Below are 9,781 nucleotides of genomic sequence, written 5' to 3'. Positions count from 1 at the left end.
CGTGTCTGTATCTAAGTATTTTGATGAACATAGTTGGATTGTTACATAATGGTGGAGCAAGCTAGACGACTCCAGGTAATCACAATGTGGATATGGATGAGTCAATCTCTTTCATCCCTAGTTTCCTGTGTCTACCTCCAGCCTGTAGGATGGAAGAAGCAGGGCTCCAGAGTGCTGGACTTGGTCTCTAGCCAGACAATCTGCAGCAGTGTTTGTTTCAGTGGATTTGTTTAGTAGCTGGGGGGGAGAGAGGGGGCGAGAGGGGGAGAGGCTCCCGGTCTCCTTCGCTATCTCCAGAGGCCCAGCTCTGATGTACCACAGGACCCCCCTCCCCCCTGCAGTCATGACTTCTGTGTTGTATTAAAGCAGAACATCACTGGGCCTGGGCCTCCCCGGTTCTCCAGCGATAACCATCGTGTTCCTGCCCGGCGCCGAGCCCTCAGCCTGTGGTGCGTACTGCGGAGGATTAACGCCTTCGCTCCTCTGTTGGGAGGGAGGAAAGTATTTATGTTTGCGTCCAGGTATCAACCGGATTTATCTCTACGCCTCCCCATCGACTCGCTTCAGGCTGTTTCCACGGCCGTGCCTTCCCCCAGAACAGGTTCTCTGGTGGGGGAGACAGGCTGGGGAGTCCCTCCCCTTGTGTGTTGTGCCTCCACCAGGCCTGTGGGGCATTAAGTCTGGTCTGGTTGGATGAAGAATCCAGGCCATCAAGGCGTCCTCCCTGCTCCTCAGCCCGTCACGTCTCGTACGTCCACAGAAAACCTCGAGCCCTGACTCAGAGAGGCGTGACGCAGGCCTGTGAGAAGGAGGCGGAGCCTGGAAACGGCGTCTGTCCCCAGAGTGAGCTCCGAAACGTGTGTCATCAGCTCTTGCACCTTGTGCTTCCCGTGAAGAGAGTGCGATGTACGTCACAACGCGGCGTTGGGAAACTCACACCCCGCTTAGCGCCCCGTTTTTCCACATAACACGCTTGCAGATGAATTGTATTCTCAATTGATTTCGCACTCTTTAATTGAACACATATAGGCTGAAATGAAATGTAAATGTATGTGTATTGCTCAGAAATAGCAGCCACACAGTGTTGTGAAGGATGAATCAGCCCTCTATCTAGGAAGAGCCCCTCTGTAGGTGGAGAAATCATGCACTCCCTTGTTCTCCAGACAAGGCCGTGCTCTGCAGTCTTGTTAGGCTTTGGCGAGACAGACTCCTTGAGTTCGATCCGTTTAATGACCCGCCGCCTGTCAGGCTGGCATGGACCCTATAGGGCGAGGCTAACGCATCAGTCTGTTAAAGCCAAGACGGGGGAACAGAAGCCTTTTCGAAACCCGATGAAGGCATCACACAGGACCCCCTGTGCCGCAGGAGAGCTCTGTGATGATCGGGGATGCTTGTGGAGTTGTGCCCTCGTGACTGTGACGGGGGGGGCTGACGCTACCAGATAGCGTGAGCCGGGTGCTTCCAGGCTCGCTAAGCGCGGGGCGATGGGCGGATTGCAGGCTGCTGCGCTCTCTTATCACCAGATGTTCTGAGGGAAACCTCTAACCGCCATGTTGGCTCCTCTCATCGGCAGCCGTGGCGCAGGAGGGGATCTGACGCTCCTCTCTTCCCCACTTGAGAAACGCGCCGTGCCAACTGTTCGCCTCGCCTGTGTTCTGCAAAAAAGAAGAAATAAAAGACCATTGGTTTATTTCTCTTCTCGGGTATATGCGACGGCTCTCTGAAGCAAACTTGTTACAGAATTCTGCCCTGCCGAGTCTGACCTTGTTTTAGGCGAACTTGTGAATCACCAGTGATTCCTGACATGGTTATTGATGACAAAATCCTTGGAAAGGAGGAAAGGACGCACAGGGGGTTGCATGTGCAAAGCTGCTGCTTTGCAAGACTGCTCCACCATCGCTACACGCAAAGGATATGTAGGGAAGGGAGAAATGAAACAAACATTCAACATTCCTCTTTCATGCAGTTCCCCAGACTGACATTCTTAAATGTATTAGATCGCTTCTGTTTCCATGAATATGATAACTGTGTGTTTCTGTGTGTGTGCCTGTCGTGTCATGGAAAAGCACAGAGCCTTCCGTATGTCTCATGCAAACAGACATGCATTCTGGGCCAGTGGAGTCAATTACATATATTTAGAAAGGGGGTGTAATGGGGCCATTACAGAAATTCAATCTGTGCCAGGCCTGCTTTCACCTGCATGGGGAATGTGATCAGCAGAGTCCAAGACCCCAATCACAATAATCAAATCATCTGTCCCATCTTCAGCGTCACGGTTCGCCGAGCACCAACATCGTCCTGCCCCTTGAATACTGAAATGTAATCTCTGACAGCAGTCCCTCCAGGCAGGGGGAATGACAGCGCTCTGGCCAGGGAGCAGACAGCAGCCGGGGGGGGATGTCCCTGCTCCGCACAGACCTTGCTACCTGTGTTAGGCCCTAGCCACTTTCACCCTGTGTGTGTGTGTGTGTGTTAGGCCCTAGCCACTTTCACCCTGTGTGTGTGTGTTAGGCCCTAGCAACTTTTACCCTGTGTGTGTGTGTGTGTTAGTCCCTAGCAACTTTCACCCTGTGTGTGTGTGTGTGTGTTAGGCCCTAGCAACTTTCACCCTGTGTGTGTGTGTGTGTGTGTTAGGCCCTAGCAACTTTCACCCTGTGTGTGTGTGTGTTAGGCCCTAGCAACTTTCTCCCTGTGTGTGTGTGTGTGTGTGTGTTAGGCCCTAGCAACTTTCACCCTGTGTGTGTGTGTGTTAGGCCCTAGCAACTTTCACCCTGTGTGTGTGTGTGTGTGTGTGTTAGGCCCTAGCAACTTTCACACTGTGTGTGTGTGTGTGTTAGGCCCTAGCAACTTTCACACTGTGTGTGTGTGTGTGTGTTAGGCCCTAGCAACTTTCACCCTGTGTGTGTGTGTGTGTGTGTTAGGCCCTAGCAACTTTCACACTGTGTGTGTGTGTGTGTGTGTTAGGCCCTAGCAACTTTCACACTGTGTGTGTGTGTGTGTGTTAGGCCCTAGCAACTTTCACACTGTGTGTGTGTGTGTGTTAGGCCCTAGCAACTTTCACACTGTGTGTGTGTGTGTTAGGCCCTAGCAACTTTCACACTGTGTGTGTGTGTGTGTGTGTGTGTTAGGCCCTAGCAACTTTCACACTGTGTGTGTGTGTGTGTGTGTGTTAGGCCCTAGCCACTTTCACCCTGTGTGTGTGTGTGTGTGTTAGGCCCTAGCCACTTTCACCCTGTGTGTGTGTGTTAGGCCCTAGCAACTTTTACCCTGTGTGTGTGTGTGTGTTAGTCCCTAGCAACTTTCACCCTGTGTGTGTGTGTGTTAGGCCCTAGCAACTTTCACCCTGTGTGTGTGTGTGTGTGTTAGGCCCTAGCAACTTTCACCCTGTGTGTGTGTGTGTGTTAGGCCCTAGCAACTTTCACCCTGTGTGTGTGTGTGTTAGGCCCTAGCAACTTTCACCCTGTGTGTGTGTGTGTGTGTTAGGCCCTAGCAACTTTCACCCTGTGTGTGTGTGTGTGTGTGTTAGGCCCTAGCAACTTTCACCCTGTGTGTGTGTGTGTTAGGCCCTAGCAACTTTCTCCCTGTGTGTGTGTGTGTGTGTTAGGCCCTAGCAACTTTCACCCTGTGTGTGTGTGTGTTAGGCCCTAGCAACTTTCACCCTGTGTGTGTGTGTGTGTGTGTGTTAGGCCCTAGCAACTTTCACACTGTGTGTGTGTGTGTGTTAGGCCCTAGCAACTTTCACACTGTGTGTGTGTGTGTGTGTTAGGCCCTAGCAACTTTCACCCTGTGTGTGTGTGTGTGTGTGTTAGGCCCTAGCAACTTTCACACTGTGTGTGTGTGTGTGTGTGTTAGGCCCTAGCAACTTTCACACTGTGTGTGTGTGTGTGTGTTAGGCCCTAGCAACTTTCACACTGTGTGTGTGTGTGTGTGTGTTAGGCCCTAGCAACTTTCACACTGTGTGTGTGTGTGTTAGGCCCTAGCAACTTTCACACTGTGTGTGTGTGTGTGTGTGTTAGGCCCTAGCAACTTTCACACTGTGTGTGTGTGTGTGTGTGTGTGTTAGGCCCTAGCAACTTTCACACTGTGTGTGTGTGTGTGTGTTAGGCCCTAGCAACTTTCACACTGTGTGTGTGTGTGTGTGTGTGTGTAAGGCCCTAGCCACTTTTACCCAGCGTGTGTGTGTTTGTGTGGCGTCCCAGCCTATCCTCTAACCCAGTGTGTGGTGTCCTGGTGTGCCAACGTGTGTGTGTGTGTGTGTGTGTGGAGCAGGCCCGTGCTGTGCTGAGATGTGGGAGAGAGGACAGGACCTGACTCTGTAAAGACAGATGGGCACCAGGTCCTCTGGGGGGTGGCTGGAATTGTAATGGATTGTGGTGTGTGTGTGTGTGGGTGTGTGGGGGGGGCAGTGGCAGTGTGTGTATCATGGACTACATGAGCTTTGTGCTGGCTCTGGCACCATGGACTTGCCTCAGGCTGTGACAGTTAATGTGTGTACAATTACGCATTTCTGCTTATCTAAGTGTACCCCTGCGCGTGTGTGTGTGTGTGTCTGCTTGTGACTCACAGCCAGGGGACAGCTCAGCTCCCAGACCCAGCCTTGGGACCCGTAAACCACAGTCTCTGGTTACATGACCATCGTCCAGCACAGCCAATCAGGGCTCAGCTTCTGCCCGGCGTCTCCAGTTGCACCTGCCCTCCTATATCTGGTGCATCGAATTACTCTGCCAATCACGTCTCGCAGGTGGAAAGCCGAGAGTTGTAATAATTGCCGCAATCGTATGAAGCAATAATCCATTGTACCTTTTCAAAGCCCCGCAGATTGAACCTGCAGATACAAATGTGTTCCCTGCACTGATCCTGTTACCCTTTAATAGGATTTGGTAGCAGATAGAGATTGAGTTTAGTTTTCTCGAGCGCATGATTATATGTATTTCCCCATCTTAGTATCAACAAGAGTTTATGTTGTAACAGTCTTGCCTGTATTTGCTGCCTGTCGTTCGAGTTCAAGACACATTTCCTCTGGATCCAGTCACCTCACCTCTGTCTTCTATCTGTGAGGGTCTACGGCCACGTTTAAAGAAGCAAGTTAACTCAAGAACACAGAACGGTGGCTAGCTCTGCCTCGTCGATGACTCACTGCAATGTAAACACACCAGACAGAACAAGTGTCAACAGATGAAGCTTAGAAGGCCTCGTGTCTCTGATGATGCATCTGTTGACGCGAGCCGTCAGAAATCCTTGTCTTTCCATGCAATTTTTTCTTTGCAAACTGGGTCAACAAAGTAAATACACATCCCTCGCCTGGGATAAGAGTCAAGAGCTGGGATCACCTTTGCCTGAACGGGTGTTTGTGTGTGGGGGGGTTTGTGTGTTGTGAGGAGGACAGAACGCACTCGAGGATTCTGCAGAGCATCGGAGGTAATGTTTACCCCCAGTTCTGAGCCAAGGCTGTCTGGTGTCAGGCGGCTGACCCGAGTGTGTCTGACCACAAGGTGATATTCGGTTATCTGGCTTTTAAAGATTACAACCGGGGCCTCTGAGGATTTTTGATCTAGTGTGGGAGCGCATGTGTGAGGAGCGCATGTGTGAGGAGCGCATGTGTGAGGAGCGCATGTGTGAGGAGGGGGCGAACGCTACGAGAGGCACGACAATAAAGCGTGTTGGGTGGGGGCGGGGCTTCCGATCCTGTCGGCAGATGTGAGCATGTGCAGGAGCGTGGTCAGAGGACGCCATTGGACGACGGGCAGGAAGAGTGCTGCGGCGTGGGACGCATGCCAAGAGAAGAAAAGACAAAGAAACCGAGTCGGAGACATCAAAGCTCTGGGATATCACTGAAATCCCTGCTCCTAAAGAAGGTTTTACGCCTCCAAATAACTTTGAAGTTTCATGTTGCTCTTTTATGAATCTGATTAAGGATCTGACACTCTGTCCTCAGAGAAGACCTGGTCTTATCTCTGTATGCGCAGGTGTATCCGACCTTGTCTCGGGCTGCTTTTAATTGGTTGACCCCTTGCTTTGAATAAGGGTTGTTCATCGTCGGAACACAGAGGAGTAATGGTGTCTCCGAGTTCATTGAAGTGCCAAGAGAACGAGTGATTAGACAGTGCACGAAGACGCCATGCAAATCCGCTTTGGTCTGTCAGGGCACGTCGTCATGTTAGGTTTCCACCCACGCCCCGTTTTCTCAATCCCTCATACCGTTCCTGTTCTGGGACTGGGAAGGAAGGATCCGGAACCGCACCTTATAAGTGGTTGTTATCGCTCCCCCTTTTGTCAGTCGTGGAAGGTGACGTGGAAGAGTGCAGTGCACATCCGTTCCTGGGCGGCACCTCATATCCCCTCCAGCACCACCGCCCAACCTCTCTCTTCCACCTGCTTCTCCCTCAAGACCTCCATTTTTCCCCACCTTCCTTACATCCATCCATCCATCCTAGCCTGTCTCCTTTCCAGTTCTCATCAATCTAACCTCCCCTGCTCCTCTCAGGCCTCCTCTTCTATCTCTCACTGCCTTCATTCTGGGATTTCTAACAGGTCGCAACGGTGGTGGTTTAGACAGGCTGTTTGGTTATGTAACCTATTTTTCTCAGTGCGGGGTAAGTGAATGCTCAGTAGTGTCCAAGACTATTTTTCTTCCCTTCGGGAACTATAAAGTTGATCTGTCTTATCTTATCGTGCAGTCGTTACCACTCTCCCTCTGCCCCCCTCGCTTGTCCAGCCGAAAAAGCTCTAATTGTTTGGAAGCTGGTGCACTTGCCTCCTAGGCCTGAGTCTGTAACCCTTTGGGACGATAACATGCACAAGGGCGTGTGTGTGTTTTTGGGGGGGGTCGGGGGGGGGGGGGGGGGGTGTAGATGTGAGGGCATCACAGCTGAGTGGAGGCTGTTCCATTTCAGTACTACCCCCCCTCCCCTCTGGATCATCCCTCCCCATCAGCCTCTCCTCCTCCCCTCTCTTTTGTCCTTCATCTCTCTCTCTCTCTCTCTCTGTTGCTCGCTCTAGCACTCCCCCTTCTCTTTCTCAATGCAGTCATGCTCTTGCTCAGAGCTTCTGTATTTTCCGCTATTCTTTTTCTTTTGCGATGCTATTCTTGTCATGAGGGTTAGAGTTCTCCCGGGAGAGTGTAGGGGAGATTCTGACTGCAGACTGCAGTGTTCAATGTGGGCTTCCGAAAAAAAGCACTGGGTTTTCTCTCAACATTTGCCAGGCCTTCTGCTTGTCTTTTTCATTTGCACAGGTCTGAAGTCTTGAGTCTCGGCCTCTGAAGCCTCTTCTGTATTGTGGGAGCTGAACAGTCACTCATCGCCGTTTATACAGATTGGTGTGAGGTCTGTACCAGTCAACTCATGGAACACGACCACTGTTGTTCTCGCCTTCCCAGATCTCTCTGGGTTGAACAGGCCAGGTCCAGAGTCAGTGCCTGGATTCCCTCTAGGACAAAAGGAGGTCAACCCCGAGGCAGGCCTGCCTCTGTATTCCCGAGCTAACCCCCCCAGGAGCTCAGGGTTGATGCAGAGTAAACAGAGTCGTTTCTCCTCCTCTCTCCACCCCATCCGCCCACACACCCACGCCGATCTTGCCCCGAACCCGGCTTAAAGAGCGATTGGCTTGTTTACTCACTGTCAGTGCAACCTTTTTCATGAGCAGGATGAAGTGAGGAGACACTGGAGGGTGTGTGTTTGTGTGTGGCTGCAGGATCCTGTCAGCCGGTCCTGTCAATGCCCGAAGACGTGGCTTCTCACAAGGCCTGCTGGAGATGATGCTTTGACATCTTTTTTTACAGGCGCTTTAAAGGAGGGTAGAATCTGGAGGAACCCTTCAGCCAGCCTGTGTGACAGCTGAGGAGTGGAGAAGTTCAATGGAAAATCTTCCATCGAAAACTATTTGCGCAGGAGGTCGGAGATTTCCCCCCGCACGCATTTCTCTCTTCAGAAAACGTCTCATTCAATACGACAAACGTCGCCTGACTCACGATCCTCTTCAGTTTAAGACTGACTTGTTGAAACCATGGGTATCTAATGTATTCATTAAAAGAACAACGTTCACAGTTCTGAATGACAAATGCGTTCTCCCTTCTCAAACAGATCCGGCTGTGTCAATCCACCACCCCTCGTGTCTCTGGGCCATCCGCTCTGCGCCAGCCTGTCCCGTCTTCTTGTTATTCAGTTCCTAACCCTAAAGCTGTAATTGCAGATCATAACTTACACACTAAGGTGCCTCATGCATCCTCAGTAAAACCAACTAACGCCGCGGCGAAGTGGAGAGAGAGAAATAACGGGGGGGGGGGGGGGGGGGGGGGGAAGAAAGAAAGAGGGATGCGTTTGTGACAAAACAGAAAAGTAGGACAGACGAGGGTACTGTGGACCACTCTAAAGTGCTGTAATTACAAGGGAGCCTTTCCTGTGCCAGAATGCTGGTTCTGAGGGGCTGTGCGTGCCGGATGTGTGTCTGTGGAGAGAGATAACACCCCTCGTGGGCGGGGCCTAGGCCCTCCGGCCACCCCTGCTCTAAGCCCCCCCATTGTTGTTCCTTAATTGAAGTCCCAGTTTGGCCTGCAAGTGACCCCTGTGTTTTCACATGGGTGTTTTGATGTTTCTGAGAGACCTGTGTGTGTGTGTGTGTGTGGGCATGTGCCAGCTCCAGACTGCCCAGTCTCTCTGCCGAGGGACCACACCTTAGAACGTGACCGGAATGCGAGGACGCTTGAGGGGGTAGATATGTCCCGTTTGATGTGGAGGATGGGTCTTTTTTAAGCGGCGGCGTGCTGGGGGGCTTAACCACTGCGAGTGGGCTGCGAGGACGGCGTGCCGCCTGGCCTGTCTCCGCCGCTTCAAAGGCGGGAGGAGCCGTGGGTGGGTGTCTGTCCAAATCCCCCCCCTTTCATGGCTGTGAAAGCTGGTGCCGGGCGACAACCCCCTCTGATTGGGCGAGAGGGTCGGGAGCGTGACTGCATCCGGGGACGTTTGGCGGGTCAACTCTAACCCATCGACCAGCCTGATGAAGAGACAGGAAAAGAGCGGTGGAGGATCGGCGACCTCCATTAGACCTCTGCTGTAGGTTAATACAACGGCAGAGAAGATGATTATGCTTCAGATAAGACAGGATCAGGACATCTGGTGCAGCCGAGAAACAAGTGGAGGGAGAGCCAGAGGATTAGAATGTTGCTCCGTCAGAAGTCACTCAAGACAACCGTACGCTATAAACGGATAAAATGTTCTCCGCTCTCTCTACGTCATAGACTTAGCGCTCCAGTCGTGCGACTGAAATGTAAAGTCTGCATTTGCAAATCAACTTTCTGGGAGCGAACTCCAGATGACGACAGACTTGTGCGTCATCGCTGTAAATGTTTCGTTTTTCATTTGAAGAAACCTCATGCGACTTCGATGGCACTGACACAACAGTCGATAATTTGTCCAAATACGGGATGTATGCTGGAGGTCCTCCGGGGCGGCTGGAAGTGAAGGCTTCTCTCTGTCCCCGGAGGAGGACAGGGCACTGCTGCTCACAGTGGTTGACAGCTCGGACAAAGGACCGCACGGCTGGCCTGCCGGATGGGGAGTAGACCATGGCCTGTCTTTTATGATTCTATTTGGAACATCAACAAGGAAAAATAACAATGTTTATCTGAATTGGAGGGGCGGTGGCGGTGGGAGGGGGGGGGGGGGGTGCGGTGGGGCCGAGGGGGGTGGGTGGGCGGGTGTTTTTTTTATTTTTGATAAAGCAGCAGTTTTGTCCAGCATCAACCTGTTGTCCCAAAATACATCAGCCAATTATCTCTGTGTGT

This window comes from Osmerus mordax, chromosome 11 (genome assembly GCF_038355195.1).
Source record: "Osmerus mordax isolate fOsmMor3 chromosome 11, fOsmMor3.pri, whole genome shotgun sequence".
Classification (NCBI taxonomy): Eukaryota; Metazoa; Chordata; class Actinopteri; order Osmeriformes; family Osmeridae; genus Osmerus; species Osmerus mordax.
This window is presented reverse-complemented; position numbering follows the sequence as displayed.